Source organism: Heterocephalus glaber, unplaced genomic scaffold, assembly GCF_053883595.1.
Source record: "Heterocephalus glaber isolate CG9 unplaced genomic scaffold, H.glaber_assembly_v1.0 deba00001479, whole genome shotgun sequence".
Lineage (NCBI taxonomy): Eukaryota > Metazoa > Chordata > Mammalia > Rodentia > Bathyergidae > Heterocephalus > Heterocephalus glaber.
In genome coordinates, this window is record NW_028258316.1 from 6147521 (window position 1) to 6169388 (window position 21868).

The window sequence follows — 21868 nt, forward strand, 5'->3', positions numbered from 1 at the left end:
CCTCCAGCACCCTCCAGCCGGGTGAGTCAGAGGCTGCGGTCTGGGGGTGCTGCGGGCTGGGGACTCACCCTGCATAAAAGGGCACACCCTCACTTCCTGGGGAAGGCCGAGGGGAGACAGCGCAGGCAGGACGGGAGAGGGGAGCTAGTATCAGTGCCAAGTAGCTGGCTCTCAGGTTCGGGCTGGGTTTTCCCAATAGGTTTGGCCTCGTGGACATTTGCCAAGGTGTGGCCTGCCTTTCAGGGTGAAGGGTGACAGGTAAGGGATGCCCCCTCCCACCCAGGCTTCCCCTGCCAGAGACCCGAGCTCAGGACACGGGAGCAGCAGGCCAGCTCCAGCTCCGGGCTGAGCGTGTCCTGAGCCTCGGCTCCCCCTCCTCAGCCAGACCAGGAGGGTGGCCCCTCGCTCGCCAGTGTGACATTGGGAAAGTCACTACCCCGCAGAGCTCTGGTTCCCCTACCCAGAAGCCAGACAAGTCTACTCCTAGAAGGCTGAGGTGGGGATTGAACAAGGTAGCCGCCAAAAACCTTCTGGACAGGATAGCGCCTGCAGTGTAGTGATCCTGTCATGTTTGCTGCTATTATTATTTTGCTTGAGATAGGGTCTTGTTATCTTATGCTAGCTGACCTCAAACTCATAAGGTCAAGTGATCCTCCTGCCTCAGCCTCCACAATAAAGTAGGACTATAGGCATGCACCACTGCACCTGGCACTTTGCTGCTGTTATTCTTTTTTTTGAAAAAAGGGTCTCGCTATATAGCCGAAGCTGGCCTTGCCCTCATGGTGATCCTCTTGCCTTGGCCTCCTGAGTGCTGCTGTTATTCTCCTGGAAGTTTTCATTGGTCCCTTTGCAGTGTGAAGTCCGAGGCCCTCGAAGTGACCTACCTAAGGCCACCCAGCTGGACGGGATGGGAAGATCCACCCCTGATCTGACCATTGTGCCAACCTACCTCTAAGGCAGCAAGCAGGTCTCCCAGGCCACTCCTGCTGCTGAGGGGTCAGGGAGCAGGGACTTTGCAGGCCACACTAGGATGCCTCCGGTATTTCAAGGGTTAAGGAAACCCTGGAAGGGGACCCAGCTCCTCACCTGGGCCCTGGGGGGCCGAAGAGCCTTGAAGACACCAGGCCACCTTCCTCCTCTGCTCCAGTGTGGCCATGGATACCCTGGAGAGGCCACGCCACGGCTTCCGCTAAGGTCCCAGGGGGCTGGGCACTGGTCAGCCCCGAGTGGGCGAGTGGGCCAGCTGCCCGCTGTCACTCTCAGGCTGGGACCCAGAACCCAAGGAGCCAGCTAGGAGATGCAAGGACTCCCACCCCACCCCACGCCTGCAACACACACGTCACACCAGCTGTCCAAGGGCATGGGCTAGGCAGCTGCGCCTCCAAGGTATCCAGGTGGCATGTGAAAGCTGTGGAATTTTACAGCCACTTTTAGTCCAAGAGAATGTCGCTCCAGGCGTGAGGCTGTATTGCAGCAGGCAATTTAACTTTGAGGTTTCGAGCTCTCAAGAGACATTTAGATGCTAGAACTTGCTTCGAGACACAGAATGCAGCAGAAAGGCGTCAGGAGAGGCAGCAGGGAATGCTTGTGGCTGGGAGTAAAAGTCATTCTAGGTAGCTCAGCCCCACACATCTTTGACAAGGGAAGCTTAAGAGCTTCACAACACACACACACACACACACACACACACACCCCCAAGCCGGGCATGGTAGCACACACCTGTAATCCCACCACTTGGGAGGCTGAGGCAGGAGGACTGCCATGAATTCAAGGCCACCCTGGGTTACAAGGTGAGACCCTGTCTCAAAAAACAAAAGTAACTAAGTCCGTCCACTCCTGGTCCTGGGGGAGTGTGGCCCAGCTCCCCTGAAGGCCTGGGTGTGGACAGCAGGCAGTCTTATTCAGCACGGGCAGGGCCTCAAGCGAGGGTGAAACCAACCAGTGTCCCCAGTATGTTCCGTGGGCCACCAGCAAAGCTGGCAGGGTGGTTTCTGCAAAGGGCAGGTCCCTGGGCCCAGCTAATGAGGCCTGAGCCGGGTATACAACGGTGGGCCGGGGACACAGCATTTTTCCGTGATCTCTAGGTGACCCTGAGGCACCCTCAAATGCCTGAGAGCAGAGAAAAAGCAGCAGCAGAGTGAAGGAGAGAGCTGGGGCCGCCAAGCCACACAGACCTGGCTCAGTCCCGGCTGCCATTTACAAGTTGCAGGACTTGGGTAGGAGATCTCATCCCTTGGAGCCTTGGTCCTGCATCTCTAGAGGGACCTCACCACCAAGCTGGGGTGATGAGGTAAAGTACACGGCGACCTGCAGTGACCCGGCACTCAGATGACCGCACTGCGGACACTCATGGCAGGGGCTGAAGTTAAGATGCAAAGCGTCATCTCCGGAGGGGCCACCCAGAAAGCTGCCAGGCAGGGTCTCCCATGAGGGGCAGACACTGCTGGGGACAGAGGAAGGGACATGGCAGAGGCGGAGGGGTGGCAGAGGAGCCTGAGGAATCTGCCAGCTGAGGCAGACATGAGGAGCCCCACAAAGATTCATTGCCGGCTGGGTCTCAGAATGAGGCTGCTGCGCCTTACAGGTCTCCTTGCGGAGCCCACCCTGAGGTCACCTTTGCCACAGTGAGCAACTTTCCACCAAAGTCCCAAGGGCCCTCCTGCTCCCCCTCACCCGCCTGCCCTCCTGGCTGGTGCCTGAAAGACACATTCTAAAAGGACCAAGGAAGAGCTTCCTATGGCTTTGCAAAGGGAAACTGAGTCAGGGCCAGGCTGTCCCTGAGGGGATGGGAAGGGCAAGACTCAGGTATATACAACCCAGACTCCACTCAACAGCTGTGTGTCCCCTACCCCAGGTGGCCATGCCTCAGGCAGTCGGCAGAGGCCCAAGCCTGCAGGTCCAACCCAAGGCCAGCTGGGCTGTCCCCTGCCAGGCATCCCCAGCATGGAGGAGGAACTCCTGCCTCACAGAAACCAGACCCACTGTGTCCTCTCAGCGTGGCCCAGAGGCTTCAGCTCAGGAGTCCCTCTCCAGGGACAGAGTTCCTCAAAACCAAAAGGAAACTCCCGCAGGGCAGGGCCAGCTCTGTAGACCTTGTCCTAATAAACAGGAGAGTGGCCCGCTTCACACGACAGGCATTTCCGCCTCCCTCTGCTGCTGAAATGCACAGCGGCCAGCTGGCCAGAAACACCTACATGACCAGGGGAGGGCCAGGGATGGCTGGCACCAGAAAGTGCCTTCTGTCCCCGCATTCAGAATCTGCCCTCAACACATCTGTCTGCCTCTGGCCTTCGGAAGCCCCAGGAGCTGTCATTCCATGAAATAAAAGCAAGCTGCTGATTGGCAGCTTCAACAGGAGCTGATTTTTGTGAAAGTAGATGCGCTATTGCCGGGGATTTAGCTCAGCAGTTTTGCCACCTGCTGCACAAGCGCAAGGACCTGAGTTTGATCCCCGGTACAAAAAAAAAAAAGTAGATGCGCTGTAGTAATAAAGGCGAGCGATTACTCTCCCCATTCCCATCTCTGAAGGCGAGGAGCAGGGGAGAGTCCCCTTTCTCTACCACATCAAAATCTGTGACAGCGTTAGAGACAAGTGCCCAAACTGCAATCCAAAACCCACTTATTAATGCAAAGTGCCAACACTGCAACGCAGCCTGAATACTGAGGCTTTAGTTTAGCAAAAACAACTCATACATTAACATCTTTTGTTTTAAAAGAAAAACATAATAACACACAAGCCATAGGTTTGCCACCCTGGACCTACAGTGAGTTTGTAGCTACCTTGGCAGTCATGAAAAGAGCCCCAAGCTTCCCACTGCCCTTCAAGCCCCGGGTAGGGAGGCTCCTGCCTGACTCTGGGCAAAGCTGAGATGGGCGGTGGATGCAGAGAGGCCTCAGGCAGGAACAGAGGATCTGGCCCAGGGCTGCAGGATCCAAGTTCGAGTCCCTGACCCTGCCGTCCTTCTGAGGGGTTTGGGCCTCGGATGTCAGTCTCCGCACTTGTGGGCAGGGGACAATGGCCACTGCCCAGACTTCTGCAGACGATCACGAGTCCGTGACGTAAACGTGCTCTGCGCATTACCCAGGACTCTGCCCTCGCCAGCCCTAAACGGGACCCAGACTTCTCTTCATCGGGGTATTTAACCCTCAAAACATCCTGTTGCTAGGTGCTAGTATTCCATATTCCCCTTTTTTGGGCTGCTCGGGATACAACCCTTTCCCAAAGCCGCAGCCAAGGAACCCCGGCCCCCAGATGTCTGTGTGGCCGAGTCGGTGTGGGGAAACCAGCCTTGCTCTCTGCCTCTCACACTCACTGTGCTCAGCTCAACATCCCTGAGCCTCTAATGAGTCCTGCAGAAGCACCAGTTTGCCATTTACGGAATTAGTGAACACTGCAGCAAACAAGAATGGAACACACCTTGGGACAAGGGTCATGGCCAGCACTATCAGAAACCCAGACAGGCAAGATCTGGGGGAATGAAGAAAAAACAAGAGTGCAACACATTAGCCTTCAAAGAGCACGGTGACTGGACATGCTGAGTGAGGAGGAGACTAAACCTGTCTTCAAGCCCCGATAGCCCCGGTCCCTGGGCCTCCAATGCCGAGCCCACAGGACTGAGGAGCTGGAGACGCTGCCCTCTGCCCCAGGCTGGGCAGGAGCAGCCCCGGGCTGAGATGCCTTACCCCTGGCTGCTATCTGCGCGTCGGTGGGAGGTGCTGAGGCTGGCACACATCCGTCTGCTCGGGATCCTGGCATCCCTTCTGCTCCATGGACGCTGCTGCCCTAGGAGGAAGCGAGAGCTGCTGTCAGCAGGCGTGTGTGACTCTCAGACCTGTGCCACCAGCACTCTGGAGAGTCCAGTGGTGCCAGAGCCTGGGCTGGGCTGCGGGGCAAAAGGAGCTACTGGGACAGGAGCCTCGCACACAGAACCCAGTCCTCTGGAGACGCCATGTCAGCAATTCCAATCTGGAGGCCTCTGCTGGGGCAGCCGGGGAGAAGCAGGAGACGCAGATGAGCAGGGACCTGGGAGGCTTCCTGGAGGAGGAGTGGGAGGAGCACTCAGGCAGAGGTGCACTGCATGATTGCTTGGAGGGGAAAGAAGACTCCATCCTGAGAATACTGCAAGCTCCCCCAGGCCAGATCTAGCAGCAGACAGGGAATTGGCAGGACTAGAGCTAGAAGGAGGATGAGCCCGGTGAGACAAAGACTTTGACTAAAACACAAAGCACACACTTCGCCAAGCATTCAGTAAACACACAGTGCTCGTCCACCACAACTGTTCCCGAGAGAACGAGACAGGCTGGCAGAGGAGGAACGAAGCGGGTGCTCTACCCTATATTCAGCGGCCAGCAGTGAAATGAGCTAGAGCCCAGCATGGCAATAACCACTGGGGAAGGCGGGGCTGGGCTTCACCACATCCATCCCACGTGGGGCCATATGAGGTCTCAGCCTGTCCACCTGGGCCTCAGTTGTCCCCACGTGAAAACCTGGAATGACTTCCACTAGGGAGAGAGTCAGGAGCCAGGCTGACTCCTCTCCGGCTCCTACAAGAGAGCTCCAGGCCATTGCAAGCAGCAACCTAAGCCCAGCCACCACGTTGACTTCCGACCCACAGGGACATTCCTCAGCAGCCCCACTTTCCAGAAAGACCACTCGGGTTGTTTCTCCGCGGGTGTGCCCAGGAAGCAGAGAACAAAGGCATTTGGTGGAGTTCTGGGGCTGGACAACTCACAAACACTTTTTGGTTCTCTGCTCCAAGGCCCAAGGCATCGGAACCCGCCCCACCCCCAAACAAGCTCTGACACCTGCACACTGGGAGGCAGGGCCAGCTGCTCAACCCCAGCATCTCCAAAGCAGCCAGTCCTCCAGCACGAGCCATCTGTCCTTGCCTCTCCCAGCCACAGGACACTGACCTTCACGGAGACCACGCCAGGCAGACTGAGCCAGGGGCACTGCCCGGGGCCTCAGGACACACTCCCACTCCCTTCTCCTCACAGGAAGTAGCACCCGCAGCCGATCTTCTCTTTCCCCAGTACCAGTCCATCTGCCGCTTTGCTCCAGAGCGCAGAATACAGTTTGGCAAGAGTTCTAAGCACTACTAAATAGGAAAGGGGGAAGAGGTCCTCGGAAATTTCAGCTCCTCCAAGTCTTTGCCCCCGGTGCCCTCCCCTCATCAAGCTCTCCGCCTCACACCTCCTTCTCAAAGGCACCCTAAGGGGCAGAGGAAGAAGAGGGAGTGGAAGTGACTAGCCCAAAACCCACCCCACCCCGCCAGCCCAGTCCCCATTAGGAAGAGGCTGCCACACACAATCTCCAACCACACCTCTTTCCAAAAAAGGCAACACATCAGCGGAGAACCAGCCCAATCTTGGTTTGCTCCATCCCTGACCAAGGAGAAGCGGCGGTCGCCAAAGCAGCAGAATCACCACAAACCCCATGATCCCCATGCTACGGTCCCTCAGCCTGGGGCCAGCGTGCTGGATCTCCAGCTCACCCAAATAGTTGGGCCAGGCAGTGACCTCACTAGATCTGCACCTCCCGCCCCTGTGGATGCAACGGACAGGGGCAGGGCTGGGGTCTCAAACTCCAAACCAATCACCCCTAGAACCCCAGCCCAGCCAGGTCCAAGACCCTAGCCAGGGATCCTGCCCCGGTGTCAGAGCACTGTCCCCTCCGGATCAAGAGGTGGACCGGTCCAAGGGTAGAAGACGGGGCTAGGGACCTAGAAGAGATCTGGGGAACCTATGAAAACAGAAGAGAAGCTGGCAAGAAGAGTGCCCATAGGTGGAACCTCCGGGAAAGGAGGAGTGTAAGGAGAGGGGATCCGGGACCCAGGAGATGACAAGGAGACCAGGGGGAGCCGCGTGGAAACTCCGGGTAGGAGGACAGAGGAGGTATGGGGTGCCTGGAGGGGGCTCGCGCGCCCCGACACCGGCGGGAGGGTGGGGCTGCGGGGACCCAGAGCCTGGCGGAGCCGGCAGGGGCGCCGCACGGAGTGGCCGCGGGAGCCCGGGGGACAGCGTGGCAGGCGCAGCCCGAGCGCTCCGAACGCGTGGGGCCGGCCGGCCTGCGGAGCGCGTCCAAATGGGTTCCCAGACGTGACAGCGCGCGTCCCTGTCTCCCCCCGGCCCACTCACCTCGGCTCGCCGTGCCCGGGAGCGCAGCAGGCAGCCCCTGCCTCGGCCGCCCCGTCCCCCCGCCGCCGCCGCCGCCGCCGCCGCCGCCGCCGGCCACCGCGCTGGGCCGGCTCCTCCTTTTGTTTGTCCCTCACTGCACCACTCAGCCTCCTCCGCCCCGGAAGTGACGTCAGCGGGCGCGAACGCGGCGCCCAGGGCGTCGCCATGTTTGTAAAGGGAGCTCTTGGCGGCCTCTCTGGACTCTCTCCAGTGCGCCTGCGCATGATCTCTTTGGGCGGGAAGTAGCGGACCCGGGGCTCCGCCCTCTTAAAGGGGTAGAAACGGCTGCAGCCTTAAGCGAGACCGCTAAAGGACTTCGGTGAAGTAACCGAGAGGCAGGTGAGTAGAACCGATACCGAACGCGAGTGACAAGAGGTAGGGTGCCAGTTCCGGGAGATTGTTAGAGGGTTCCGATCTTCATTGTTCCGGGGTACTTGATGCATGAGTGTCGCTGGTGTGCGGAGTGGCTGTCACCAAAGAGGGAAGTGCTTGTGGGAATGGCTGGCGCGCTGCCACTGACCCGCGCTCGGACCCGGGGAGCAGCCAGCGTGGTCCTCTCTGCACCACTCACATCTGCTTCCCAAGATCGTGCTCCTGGAGAAGATGCAGCCCAAGGAACAGCGAATTCGGGGCACAGGTGGGGCTGGAGTCAAGTCTCTGGACGCCAGCTCTGCATCTCCATGGAGCCTCCTGGGTCCCCGCACTTCTTACACTGACAAAAGTAATGGCAATCAGGTAAAGAAAAAAAAAATCCATGCATTGGAAAACTGTGCAGCCATTAAAACAAAAAAAATGTTCAACGTGCACTAAGACGGAGGACTTCCGAGATACCTTAGGTGGAAAAAGGAAGGCTCAAAAAGAACAGCCTTGCGACGCTACTGTTCCTGGGCAGAGTATGTGGGAGTATTTGGTGCGTGGCACCTTTCGGGAGCATTTCTACATAAATTTGGAGGGAAAAATCATTTCATAGTTAAAGTATGACTATAGCTGTCCAAGGCCCAGTGTTGCCTTGCCTGAGAGCTGGCTATGGCATGCGGAAACATAACTCCATTTTGCGTCTGGTCGGTCACAGCTGAGGCCTCAATGGTCTGTGATGCTGTGATGCTCAATGGCAAGATAACACCAGCTGAAGGTATCCTGGTTCCTTGAGAACCCAGTAGTAATACAGAAGAGAAAGGTCTCACCTGGGGAGGGTGGAGTCCCTTATCAGCCCAGCTCATCCCACCTACTGAGGTGGGAATGCTCTTCTCTCTGCCTTCATCAGCATGAGAAGTCACCCTGTACTCCCTCCAATTATTGTGTGTACCCAATAAACAGCGACTAGCTCCCAGAGTCTTTGTCTTTGCCCACTCTGAGGCACTGACCTCCCGGCCCCCATATACTTTGAAATTAGAGAAGACTGTATTGTCTTTTTTTCCTTTATCCCTTGAAGTCCCCCTTTCTAGGCAGGTGGAGGAAATCGGCCTCTGATAGCACCAGCTGTCGGGTAAGATGCACAAACAGAAGTCAACTGGTTGCCTCCGATAGTGACCAGGCATCCTGGTGGCATGCCACTGTGCATGTGGTTGTATCTGCCAGTGTGTGCACCACCACCAGCTGTCTGGTGAGAGGCACAAGTTGCTAACTGGCTGAAGAGAGCACTGCCCTATCGTGGATGGCACACAGAACAAGTGGAACAGACGTGACACAAAGTGGGAAGGACATGAAGAAGCTAATGGATAGGGGCTGAGGATTTAGCTCAGTGGTTTCACCACCTGCTGCACAAGCACAAGGACCCGAGTTCAATCCCCGATACCAAAAAAAAAAAAAGAAGCTAATGGTGAGGCCAGAGCCATGATAAAGCCCCAGACTCTCTGCCCCTCTGCAGCCTTGAAACTGCATCTGGCACCCCTCCCTGGGGTTCCACGTGTACTCACCTGTAAAATGACCAACCACAACCACAATAGCAGACACAAAGCACCTCTTTCTGTGTCACGGTCCTTTTGTGTAGATCAGTCCCATTTTATAAAAGGGTAAGTGAAGCAGGTAGACTGAGGTAAAGGAAGTTGCCCAAAGGGGTTTCCATAAGCCTTACCCCCCTCATCCCCAGGGGAGGGTGCTGGGCACTTCAGTCTCTCCCTCAGCTTCCTGGGACCATCAGCACTCAGGCTTTGGGACCGACTGTGTGCTGGATGATCTGCCAGAGGCTGAGGGCCCGGTGAAGAACAGGACTCACAGCTCCCATCCTGGAAGTCAAGCAAAGGCAGCAAATGAGCCAGCAGTTGGCCTCTGTGTTGAAAGCCTGAGGGGCACAGAGGAGGGGACACAGGCCTGGCAGGGGCAGAGTCAGGGAAAGGGTCTCTCAGGAGGTCATTTAATCTGTGAATGAAAAGTACTAGAATGCCCAGAAAGCTCGATGATGGGGCTGGAGGCTGAAGAGGGGCAGGCTGGTTAGCTCATCCTCAGCCCAGCCTGAGGGTTGCTAAGGAGCCTGGGAAACTGACATAATTAGAGACTGCAGCTAGAGACCTGCAGTGTTTTCTCCAGGAGCCGCCACCATGGCCGCCCCTTCGCTAACCTCCAAAGGCCTGGCTCTGGATTTTACCATCCAGGTGGGGCGACAGAGGCTCACAGGATGAACTAAGCATGCACTCTACCACTTAGGGACAGCCCCATCCCAACTTTGCTCCTGTTTTTATGAGTTTCCCATTCATTATTTTTTGCTCACTTTGTTTTTCCTTATTGAGATGTTGGTCTTTTATTATAGATTTATAAGATTTCTTTGTGTTTTATGGCTCACACTGTATTAAAATGGGCCAGTCAACTGTCCCTTTCATTAGGTCAAGCACTGCTTTAGAGAAAAGGTCCTATTTACCCTTATATACTTGGTAGCTAGCAGAGAGAGTGACACACAATTGGAGTCCAGTAAAATATTTGCTGAAGAAATAAAAAGGTGTGTACCTACTGTGTGGCAGGTAGCAGGTTTGTTTTGGGGGTTGTTTTTGTTTTTGTTTTGAGATGAGGTCTTGCTATGTAGTTCAGGCTGACCTTGAATTCACCATATAGTCCAGGCTGCCCTCGAACTGAGGGTGATCCTTCTGCTCAGCTTCCCAAGTGCTAGGATTACAGGCCTGTGTCACCACGCCCAGCGGCAGGCTTTCACCAGGTATTGCAAATAAAAAGATGAACATGATTGAGTCTCTAACAGATTCCATCTGGGGGGAGAGATGAACATGCATACTGTCATTGAAAAATGTTTATTGAAAACCAAACAAAAGCTGGGCATAGTGGCATATGCGTGTAAATTTTTTTTTTTTTTGGTACTGGGGATCAAACTCACGTATATGCCTGTAATTCTAACATTCAGATGGCTGAGGCAGGAGGATCACTGTGAATATTGAGAATTTTTTTTTTGGTATTGGGGATCGAACTCAGGACTTTGCACTTTTGAGGCAGGTATGGTACCATTGAGCTAAATCCTCAGCCAGGATCATTGTGAGTTGGAGGCCAGCCTGGACCACATAGTGAGTTCAAGGCCAGCTTGAACTATATAGCAAGACCCTGTCTCAAACCACCCTCCTAAAAAAAAAAAAAGAAAGAAAACCAACAAAAATGGCTTATTGAGCAACTTTTAAAGTTTTTATGGAACAGCTAGTCTGTGCCAGTAACATAATGCCTATCAGAGAGCTAGCCTTCGAGGATAAAAACAATGCCAGGACTGTTGGGCATATACCTAGATATGAAACCGCTAGGTCATATATTTTAAAAATGATTCTTTTCCCACCAAAATGTCTTGGCCCCCTTCTCAGATAGCATTTGACCATGAATGTGAGTTTCTTTCTGGACTGTCAACTCTATTCCATTGATTTATATATCTGTCCTGAAGCCAGTCCTATCCTTTCCAGGTTTCAATAGCTTATATTAAAATTTGACATTGTGCAGTATGATTCCCCTAATTTTTCTTCTTTTTCAGGAATTTCTGTGTGTGTGTGTGTATGTGTGTGTGTGTGTGTGTCCTTGCAATTGAAGCCAGAGCTTGGATCATACCAGGCAAGCAGTCCTTCACTGAGCAGCACCACCAACGCTTTTTTATTATTTATTTATTTATTGTTTTGGTACTGGGGATCGAACCCAGGCCCTTGCGCTTGTGTAGCAGGCAGCAAAACCACTGAGCTGAATCCCCAGCCCTGCTTTTTTAGAGGTTTTTTGGGGTTTTTTTTTTTTGGTACCGGGGATCGAACTCAGGACCTTGTGCTTGCAAGACAGGCAACAGAACCACTGAGCTAAATCCCCGGTCCTGCTTTTTTAGTTTTTGAGACAGAGTCTCATTAAGTTACCTGGACTGGCCTTGAATTTGTGATCCTTCAGCTTAGCTTCCTGGGTACCTGGAGTTACAGGTGTGTGTCACCACCTATTGTCTGTTCTTTTTTTTTTTGGTACGGGGATCGAACTCAGGACCTTGCACCTGCAAGGCAGGTGGCAGAACCACTGAGCTAAATCCCCAGCCCTGTCTGTTAATTCCCTTTAAATGATTTCACCCCGGCATTTATTTCCATACATTTAAGTTGTTGGAGAATGAGTCACTTGTTCTGCAGCATTTCCATCAGCTTGAATTTGTTGACTGCATCTCCATGGTATCATTTCACCTGTTTTTCTGTCCCTGGTATTTTAGTACTGCAATGGCAGGATCTGCTTTGGGTTCACTTTTACAGCAGAAAAAGGGCGGGTGGTGTGTGTGTTTACAGAGTGGGAATATGATGTTGGGTCAGTGCTTCTGTGATGTTAGCAGCTGTCAGGGATCCATCCTCACTGTGTCCTTATTTCCTAAGCGGTGATTTGCATCACTTTATCCGTGCAACACACATATGCACATGTGAAAACTGAGTGGGATGATCATTCAACATGCCTCGTACACGGTGGCCAAGTTGCTGTCATTGTTAGAACTTTGTGTGAGGGACCCAAATCCTGATTGCAGAGCCATTCTCTGGCCTGGGTTCTCATCTCATCTCCTCTGCCCCTGGAAGAGGAGTCAGCCATGCTGTGGACCTGGGAGCCCTGTGCAGAATGCAGCACCCATCACGGTGCACCTAGGACTCCTCCTGGGAAGGAAGGCTGGAGCCTCACTCACTTCATGCTGGCACCACACGGTAAGTGCCCTACCTCAGCCCTGGGTGCCCAAGGTCACCCGGCCCAGGCAGGCTGACAGTTTGGTGGCTGCATGCCAAGATAGTTCCTGTGCACCTGAGGGAGCATGGGAAGTGGGCTGGAAGGGGTTCAGGGGAGGAGTGCAGTGGGCTGGGGATGAGGACCCCCGAGGCCCTCCTAGGCCTGAGTGTCCCCTCACCTGGAACGTGAACTTGGATACCTAACTCTCCCCATGTGCTCTTTTTTTTCGTCATCTCTAAGGCGCAAGCAGGTAATTCTGAGAATTAAATGGGAGGCCATAGGAAGACCTCTGTAAGTCAACACTGCTACTGTCCCCGGGGCTGCTGTCCTCCCCACCTGGAAGACTCTCTGACTTTCATTTGCTCTGTCCCCAGCTCACCATGGCCAAATGGCTGCAGGCCCACAGACTGGAGGGGACAGTGGGTGGTGGGCTGGGGGATCATGGTGTCCCTTCCAGCCTGGGTTGCCCATCCCTGGTTGGCAGTGACTCAGTGGTGCCCAGGAGAGGTTGTGACAGCCACAGCCCAGGCAAGGGAAGAAACAAGGTAGGAGGCTTGGCTTCACCCTGCTTGGCTGTGACACGGGGACAGGAGACACACCTCCTCTGAGCCTGAGCTCCAGCTCAGAATGGAGATAGAGCTCCCTGGAGGGCTGGGGAAGAGGAGGGAGATGCTGTGGGACAGAGTAGCCATTGCCCAGGCCCCTGACTAAGGGCTTCCCGGGAGTCACACGGACGCTGTCCATCTCTGTGTGGCACGTGCCCATTGATTCAACCAACTGCAGATCAAAAACAAGTTTTTTAAGGGCTGGGGATTTAGTTCAGTGGTTCCAGTGCCTGCCTCACAAGTGCAAGGTCCCAAGTTTGGTCCCCAGTACCAAAAAAACAAAAACCAAACCATGTTTTAAAAAAACATTCCTCTATCCTGAACATGTGCAGCTTTTTCTTGTCATTAACCCTTTAACAGTAGTGTAACAACTATGTGTATAACACATAGCATTAGGTATTGTCAGTAAGCAAGATACCAATTCAAGTGAACAGGAAGATGTGGGTACCTGTGCAAATGCTACACGCTTTTTATATAAGGGACTTGAGCATCCATACATTTTTGTATCCTTGGGGCTCTAGGACACATCTCTCATAGATACTGGGGTACTTTATTTCACTCTAGAGGCTGGGAAAATAAGGTAAGATAGTAAGACACAGGCAGCACTTTGCCTGAGCTTAACATTTCTTTTTTACACTTGTGAATACAAAGAGTCTGTGCCCAGTGATACCAGTGGAGAGATGTGTAAGTAAGATTTACACTTCCTCCTCCTTCTCCCCACAGCTGTGGCCAGGTGGACTTTACACCCAAATTGTTTGTAGTTTTACAAAAATGAGACCATCTTTCCTTTCAAAGATTCCCCCCATGCACTAGATTTTGTGTTTCACAAAGATCTTTTGTCTCCACTGCCATCTCCTTGGATGCCCCATGGTGCTGGGAAGAGGGAGCCCAGAGGCCCCGAAGTGTCTACTGCCCTCTAGGTTGGGCCCCGGGGCCCCTGACCGTGTCCTCTTGTGAGTGCCCGTCTGCAGAGAAGGTGAAGCCACGCTGTGCAGGTTCAGGAGAGACAAGCTCAGCATCTCCGCCCATGCACTCCCAGTGCAGAACATGTCTGCGACCAGACACAAGGGACCCCACACCCGGCACTGCTGCACATGACCGCAGCACACCAGTGGGTGTCTTGCTTGGGTTCGATTAATTTGCTACAGCAGCTGACAGAACTCAAGGAAGCATTCCTACCGACAATAAAGGACCTTACAGAGAAAGGAATGAGCACTCAGTGGCAGAGCCTCTGTGTTCAGCAGTCTAGAAGCCCTTAGAACATAGTCCTGTGGATTGGTTTGGATTGGTTTGTTTTTTTGAGACAGGGTCTCTCTGTAGCCCAGGCTGGCCTCAAACTCATGGTAATCTTCCTGCCTCAGCCTCCTAAGTACTGGGATTACAGGCATTCACCACCATGCCTGGCTTTTGGGGTTTTAGGAAATTATATTGTGTATGTATGAGGTGTGATCAAAATATACAGTGTTTAAAATTTTTAAATGCATTACAATAAAAGACACATTGCCATTTATCTCCCTTAAAATACTCCTCCTCACTTGAAACACATTTATCCCATCATTCTTGCCACTTTCTGAAGCCGTTCTGGAGTCCTCTTTCATGGGAGTCTTTTGTGTTGTGATAAGAAACAGTGAATGCTGCTGCCGAGTGCCATCCAACAGAAAGGCAGCTTGTAAAGACATGACACTGCATCTTCATCCACCTTACTCACCAGATCTGGCAAAATGTGACTTCTGGCTCTTCCCCAAAGTCAAAGTGACCATGAAAGGTAAATGTTTATAATCAATTCAGGACACCAAGGCAGCTACCAAACAGCTAAAGACATTCATGAAAGATGACTTTCAGAACTGCTTCAGGAAATGGCAAGTACTATGGGATAAGTGAGTTTGGAGTGAGGGGGAGTACTTTGACAGGGTTCATGACAACCTTTTTGTTTTTTGAGACAGGGTCCTGCTACGTAGTCTAGTCTGGCCTTGAACTCGTGGTGATCTCCTGCCTCAGCCTCCAGAGTGCTGGTATTACAGGTGTGCCCTCCATGCCTGGCTTCAACTCAACCTTCATTATCTCGCCCCACCCTGGCTAGGAAGGAAAGTTGCAAACCTAAATCACATGGTTGATTTCCCTGGCAACCAGCACCCCCCACCCTGACCTAGGGGTCCCCAACCACACACAAGGCACTCTTTTCCCCCTGTGATCCAAGGATTTGCAGACCTGTATGCCAGGAAATGGGCTAGAAGTCCAAATATGTGTTTCATAGTGTTTCATAGGCTCAGAGGGAAGAAGCTGACAGGGTGAGCAAGGCCACAAGGCTTCTCCTGACTCAGACCGACAGAGTCGGGGCCCTGCCCGACTCTCCAGCCCAGCGGCCCATCACGCGTCATGCAGAGGATCAGACTGGTGAGACTGTGCCGGTCTCCCGTCAAAGTGGAGCTGAGCAGAACTGCCTGGAATGAAGAGCTGGGGTGGAAATGGCCGAGAGGGAGGAAGGCCCCAGGCTCCTGCTGAGCCCAAGCTGGTGATGACTAAGACTGAGGCCCAGCCTAGAAGGCGGGCCATTTCCATGGGGCCTTTCAGGCTGGCTTTCTGGGCTGAGCCACCAGGGACTTCTCTCTACATGCTAAGTGCCAACTTGCTGCTGTGACCCTGGGGAGGGCACTGCCCACTCTGAGCCCCAGCAGCTCTGTCTTCTGAAGCACTGTGGGGCTCTAGGGAAAGATGACAGATTTTACTAATAAATTATATTACTGTTACGCAAATGCAATTCAGCAAGTCTGATCGCCTTGTTCCCAAAAGCCTGGAGTCACATACTGTCCAGCCTCTCTCCCATGTAGAGGTGACATCAGGCAGGGTCAGAAGGAAGATTGTTGGGGCCAGAGAGCACGGGTGCTGGGACTGGGGGCTCTGGTCTACCCAGAGTGGCAGGGAGAGCATACACCTTGCTTCAGGCAGTCGCAGAACCAGTCTCCCTGTGCCTGGCACTACCAGGACGGCATGGGCAGTGCACTCGGCACTCTCTCCGCAGAGTGGTTCAGAAAAGGAGCTGAATGGGATGTGAGCAGAGCATTTCTCACTGTGCTGCAGACAAATGTTCTGAAGGGTTAAAAACCCGATTAGAGGGTTTGCACAGATGACTTTATTATCTTTACAGTACTGGAAATCATACCCGGGGCCTCATGCACACTAGACAAGCATTCTACTGCCTAGCCATTTGTCTACTTAGCAGATATTTTTATTTTTTATATTTTTAATAGCAAAACATTGGCACATTTTAGGCATAATGATAACTCAACAGGGAATTTGCACCTGTACATGGTACATCTGCCCCCTTTTTCCCATTCCCCCTTCCCTTAATCCCCCCCCACTCCCCATGTACAAAAGCTTTGTTTCCATTTTTTCCTTCTAGTTTCACTTTTCTTTCTTGTCCCTTCCTTCCGTTCTCCCTTCCTCCTCCCTTGTTCCCATTCCCATTTGAACATTTTCTTCCCATTTCCCAATTTCTATTATACATGTTAGTCCTTATTTCCACTTTCAGTTTCTCAGAGAAACAATGCAGTATTTAAACACATTTGTCCAATTTATTTCACCTAAGAGTATGGTCTCAAGTTTCATCCATTTAGCTATAAATGTCTCAAGCTTATCCTTTTTTTTCCTTTTTTTTTTGGTACTGGGGATTGAACTCTGGTCCTTCCGCTTGCGAGGCAGGAGGCAGAACCACTGAGCTAAATCCCTGGCCCTGATCCACGTTGATTTTAGGTTAGCGCATGGTGAAAGATATGGGTCTGGTTTCTTTGGCATATGGTGACAGGGCCCCCCAAGTCAGACCCTGCCCAAACAGACCCGCTACCCCTGACCACAGGAGCACAGAGATAACAAGAAGCCAGCAGCTGCCCTGCTGCTCTCACCACTGCCCTGTTTATCAGCCAGCCCCAGGCCCATTACCCATGGGACTCTAAAATTTTTCACCCTCTCCACCAGTGCCCCCTCCCTACCAAAAATGTCCCATATCAACCACAAACACCCTCCCCTCCTCTCAGTGCCAATGGCCTTCTTGCCCTTGCCTCATCTGCACCCAGATAGCAATAAACTCTTTGCATGTGGCTTAGATTTTGCCTGCTTCAGTGGTCTCAATCGTGCCTTAGTCTGACCTTACATATGGAAAGTCAGTTGTTTGTCTGGTTGTTTTTTTGGTACCAAGGATCTAACTCAGGACCTTGCCCTTTTGGGGCAATCATGGTGCCATTGAGCTAAATCCCCAGCCCAGTACTATGCTGTTTTTATCACAGTAGCTTTGTACTATAATTTCAGGTAAGTGGATTGTTATGCCCCTCCCTTGCCTTTGTTGTCCAGAATTGCCTTTTCTATTCTAGGTCTCTTCTGGTTCCAAATGAATTTTAGGATTTTTTCTTATTCTGTGAGATATGCTGTTGGAATTTTGATTAGGATTGCATTAAATCTGTATAACAATTTTGGAAGTATGGCCATTTTCACTATATTGGTTCTTCTTATCTAAGAATAAGGGCTGTCTTTTCATTTTCTGATATTCTCTTCAATTTCCTTTTTCAGAGTACTGCAGGTTTCAATGTAGAGGTCTTTTACTTCCTTCATTAGATTGCTTCCTAGGTTTCATTTTTTTGGATTTAGCAGGTTTTTTGTGGTACTGGGGATCAAATCAGGGCCTTGTGCTTTTGAGGCAGGCACAGTGTCACTGAGCTAAATCCCCAGGCCTTTAGCAGGTATTTTAATAGAACAGAGGCAGATGTGGTGGCTGAATGCCTGTCATCCTCAACACTCTGGAAGGCTGAGGCAAGAGGATTCCAAGTTCATACCCAACCTGGGCAACTTAGTGAGAAAGTGTCTCAAAGTAAAACATAAAACAGAGATGTAGCTTAGTACAAAGGGCCTGGATTCAATCCTCAGTACTGGGGTGGGGGGTAGGGGATAGGAGAGGGTAGATAGAAAACACTGCAGTAGATATCACCTGCAAGAGTTTGGATGTAAATATTATTTCTTAGGATGGGTCTCAGCTAATGAAATTTGAGATCCTTCAGAGGGCAACAGCCCTCGCCCACTTTGTCTCAAAGCAGGGGAACCAGTTAGCATCAGCAAGCTGGGGGCAGATGCTGTTGTTCAGCTCTCTAGATAGGGCCTCTTGCTTGCTCACTGGCCTGGCGAGAACCAGGCAGAAGTCCAGGTCAGGTGGAAGGGTGGGCTGCTCCTGACTCCCTATCTCTCCCCAGGGTGCAGTATGTCAAGCTGCTCAATGGGTAAAAAGACACCATCAACTTGGGCCAGAGCTTCCCGAACGTCCCAACCCAGACTTTACCATGGATTCCTTTCAGCAGGGTGTGAGCGGGGACCACATGCTCAACCAGTACACCTTGGCGTTTGTTGAGTCCCGGGAATTCCTGGGGGAAGAAGGGGCAGGCCCAAATGGACAACAAAGTCACACAGGGTCAGGGTCCAGGTGTAATGCAGATTCAGACACTGGGGCAAGGTGCCCAGTGACAGGCAGGGACATTCAGCCAGCCCCTCCCACCACCTCCTACAGAGCCCCAGCCAAGATCATCAGGACCTGGATTCTTACAGCAAGTGGCACCTGGATGCCACAGAACTGGCTGGCAAGTTCACACCTTGAAACAAAGCCCTGGTCCTCAATACACTCAACAACTCACTAGGGAAGGTACCTGGGGACTGAGCCAACATGAGGTCCCAATGACAAGCGCAGGAACCCCGCAGGGCTCCAGGACTGGGATGGGGGCATGGGTTGGGACAGCATCATTTTCAGTCACCTTGGGAGAGTGGCCTCTCCTAGTGGTTCCTCGTGTGTGAAATGAGACATGAGTGGGCCGTGTCACCAGGTCATGGCGCTGAGGTCTGTGGGAAGGTACAGGGAAGGCCCTAGTGCCCGCCAGTGCCACTGCTAACACTGAGCAGGCCCAGTCCCAGCTGATGGCCTGCGCCTCCCTGGTCCCACAGGTGTTCTGCAAGGCAGAACTGGAGCTGGTGGCCAGCCTGTGCCAGCAGCATGACGTGCTATGCATCAGTGACGAGGTCTACCAGTGGCTCGTCTATGACACACACCAGCACGTCAGCATAGGTGAGCCGAGCTGGCCTGCATCTCCCTGGACACTGTGACCAGGCACTGAGCCCCAGCTGGAGACCTAGACCCGGGCTGGGAATCTATACTTGTGTGACCGTGGGCAGCAACTTCACCTCTCTGAGGACGGGGCCACAGCAGCACGTCCCTCCCCAGGCTGTCCTGAGGATGAGATCAATAAGTCCTGTCTGTAGCTTAGTGGGTGGCCATGTCCCCAGTGTGGAGAGTCCATGTCTGCACCTGGGCCCAGGCCACCCCTCCCTGCTCATCGCCCTTGCTCAGCGGTGGTTCTCTTTGGCCCTGGGCAGCCAGCCTCCCTGGCATGTGGGAACGGACCCTGACCATCGGCAGTGCTGGCAAGACCTTCAGCGTCACCGGCTGGAAGGTGAGTCCATGCAGTGTGGGGTGTGGGAGAACCCTCCCTTGTGGTCCTTGGCAGCGATGCCAGCCATGGGAGTGGAGAAAGGATTGACCAGGTCTCGAGGGCCTCACCCGCTCGCTGCCTGTGTCCCTGGTCCAGGTGGGCTGGGTCCTGGGTCCCGATAACATCATGAAGCACCTGCGGACTGTGCACCGGAACTCTGTCTACCACTGTCCTACTCAGGCCCAGGTGAGAAGGGCCAGGACTGGGCGGGGGCAGGAACAAGCAATGAGAGACCCCGTTTGGCACAGTGGCAGCGCATCCCTGACCTGTTTGTCCATCCTCCCTATGCAGGTCGCAGTAGCTCAGTGCTTTGAGCGGGAGCAGCTCCTCTTTGGCCAACCCAGCAGCTACTTTGTGCAGCTCCCTCAGGCCATGCAGCGCTGCAGGAACCACATGATTCACAGCCTGCAGTCTGTGGGCTTCAAGCCTGTGGCCTCACAGGGTGGCTACTTCCTCACTGTGGACATCTCCAACTTCAGTGAGTGACACTGACTGTACCCAGTGGCAGGGTGTAGGGGCTGGAGACTTGGTCATGCCTAGGACTCAGCATGGCCTCTGTCCCCAGAGAGCAAGATGCCTGACTTGCCTGGTGCTGCTCATGAGCCCTATGAGATGCTTCGTCAAGTGGATGATCAGGAACAAGGTAGACAGGGCCTCTGCCCATGCAGCCTGGTGGCCAAGGGTGCCCAGCCCAGAGGCACCACCTGGCCTCAACTGTGAGCCCTGGTACAGGTTCCACCCACTCCAATAAGCAGGGTCCCTGGCTCTAATTTGCGTGATGATGCAGTGCTGGGCTTCAGTCTTCCCATCTGCATAGTGAGGAGCTGGGCCATTACTCTGAAGTCTGTCTAGGTCACCCCTGTGATTCTCAGACTCATTTCCTCTCTGGCTCTGCCCTGGCCTGTGGCATGGTCTGCCCCCTCCTGGCAGCTTCTGCCTCTGCACACACGAGGGACCTAGCCTGATGCCCAGTGTTTCTTCTGCCCTGACAAAGCACTTTGAGGGGATGCATGGGCCCTAGCTTTCCTTGCTGTCCCTCATGGGAAGCTCTGTGTCCCCTGAGCTGTGGCTGCTAGACCACAAGGCCATGTGAGACCTGTGATTCCTCCCCTCCAGGGTCTGGTGGCCATTCTGGTCTCCATCTTCCATAGCGGGCTACATCAGTAGGACTTTGAGCACTACATCCGACTCTGTTTTGTGCAGCTAAGGGTGGGGCTGGGGCCCCTCCCTGTGCTTCGGGTGGCCGCGGGGTGTAGGGTGGAAGGAAGGCCCAACACTGCAGGAGGAAGCCACATTCCTGGCCATGGATGAGAAGGCTCAGAAGTGGAAGGCTGAGCTGGAAGTCTGAGGTTGCTCCTGAGATACACGGTGCCATACACTTCTTTGACTAGTTTCCAGCCATTCTGGTCCCCACTGTTTATCTCAATTGGTTTTTCCCTGTTGTGGAATACATGTACCAATAGTGTTGCCATCTTAACCATGTTTAGTGTCCAGGTCGGTGGCATTTAGCCCATTCCCAGTGTGGTGCAACCATCTCCACAGCATCTGCAGGGCCTCCTCATCTCCTGCAACAAACCTGTTCCTTCAGGTGCTAGCAGCCCAAGCCCCTCCCAGCCCCAGCATCCACCCTTATTTTCTATAGCTAGGAGCTTGCTATTGTAAGCATTTTGTATGTGTGGAATCACATTTTGTCCTATTGTGCCTGGAGTATTTTACTGAACACGAAGTCTTCAAGGTTGATCCACGTTTTAGCATTATTTCAGAATTTCCTTCTGTACCAAAGGTTGAACAATGCTTCCTGAGTCTATTTTATACTCTGGGACACTGAGTGGCAGAGGGAGAAGTCATTTATCAACTTCCTCACCTGGCAGTGTCAGAGGCAGCCTCTGAATGTGGATTTGGAGTGCAGCCCAGACAAGCAGCCCCTGTGGGGTAGGCCATTCCTCTGCTAGTCACCTTGCCATCCCTGTGATAAAATACCAGAGAAAGTCAAGTTAGAGGAGGAAAGGTGTCTTTGAGCTCACAGGTTCAGAGGTTTCAATCATGGAAACTTCTGGGCCTGCACTGAGGCAGAGCATGATGGGGGAAGGACGGGATATAGGGAACAGGGAAGGGGACGTTGCCAGAACCTCTGCCATGGGTCCTGGCCTCCTGTGAGCCACTACAGCACAAGGCAAATTAAACAACAGACAGGAAACAAGACTTAGAGTGGAGAAGTTGTCTTGGGCATGGTCAGTGCTGCTGATGGCATCAAAGACAAAGGGCCCCAAGCACATCCAGTATTTATTGAATATAATTGTGGGAAGGGATAGGGAGCTGGCTATGCTTTGAAGGAATCCAGTGAAATACTGTGAACACCTGGCATGATGGCGCCATGCAGGGCTGTCAGGGAGGAAGCACTGCTTGTCTTGATTGGATAGAACA

The 21868-nt window shown here is 53.1% G+C and overlaps 1 protein-coding gene, 2 long non-coding RNA genes and 1 pseudogene across 8 annotated transcripts in view; 2 read left to right on the forward strand and 2 right to left on the reverse strand.

Annotated features, from left to right (window-relative positions):
• Positions 1–7279, reverse strand: part of Lrrc8a (leucine rich repeat containing 8 VRAC subunit A) — a 25446-nt gene extending 18167 nt beyond the window's left edge. Inside the window, exons 1-3 of one of the 4 annotated variants that reach the window (XM_004849178.4) lie at positions 6324–6675; positions 5914–6211; positions 4684–4783 (exon numbers count right to left, since the gene is read on the reverse strand). The gene's annotated coding sequence lies outside the window, so the exon portion shown is untranslated. Of the gene's footprint in view, positions 1–4683; positions 4784–5913; positions 6212–6323; positions 6676–7137 lie in introns of those variants that run through there. The other 3 variants (XM_004849179.3, XM_013073649.3, XM_013073647.3) reach the window with 3 other exon arrangements.
• On the forward strand, positions 6766–15045 carry LOC106009772 (uncharacterized). The gene is made up of 4 exons (XR_015439735.1): positions 6766–6894; positions 7388–7515; positions 12180–12302; positions 14870–15045. It is a non-coding gene; the product is annotated as an uncharacterized LOC106009772 (long non-coding RNA).
• LOC147826055 (uncharacterized) overlaps positions 10217–21868 on the reverse strand; it is a 17892-nt gene continuing 6240 nt past the window's right edge. The window contains exons 3-5 of one of the 2 annotated variants that reach the window (XR_015439734.1): positions 21309–21410; positions 18247–18328; positions 10217–10370 (exon numbers count right to left, since the gene is read on the reverse strand). This is a non-coding gene — a long non-coding RNA (uncharacterized LOC147826055). Of the gene's footprint in view, positions 10371–16583; positions 18329–21308; positions 21411–21868 lie in introns of those variants that run through there. The other variant, XR_015439733.1, reaches the window with a different exon arrangement.
• Positions 18723–20352, forward strand: LOC101699702 (kynurenine--oxoglutarate transaminase 1-like; annotated as a pseudogene). Its single transcript, XR_015439732.1, has 5 exons — positions 18723–19020; positions 19329–19405; positions 19541–19630; positions 19736–19922; positions 20010–20352. The product of XR_015439732.1 is annotated as a kynurenine--oxoglutarate transaminase 1-like (transcript).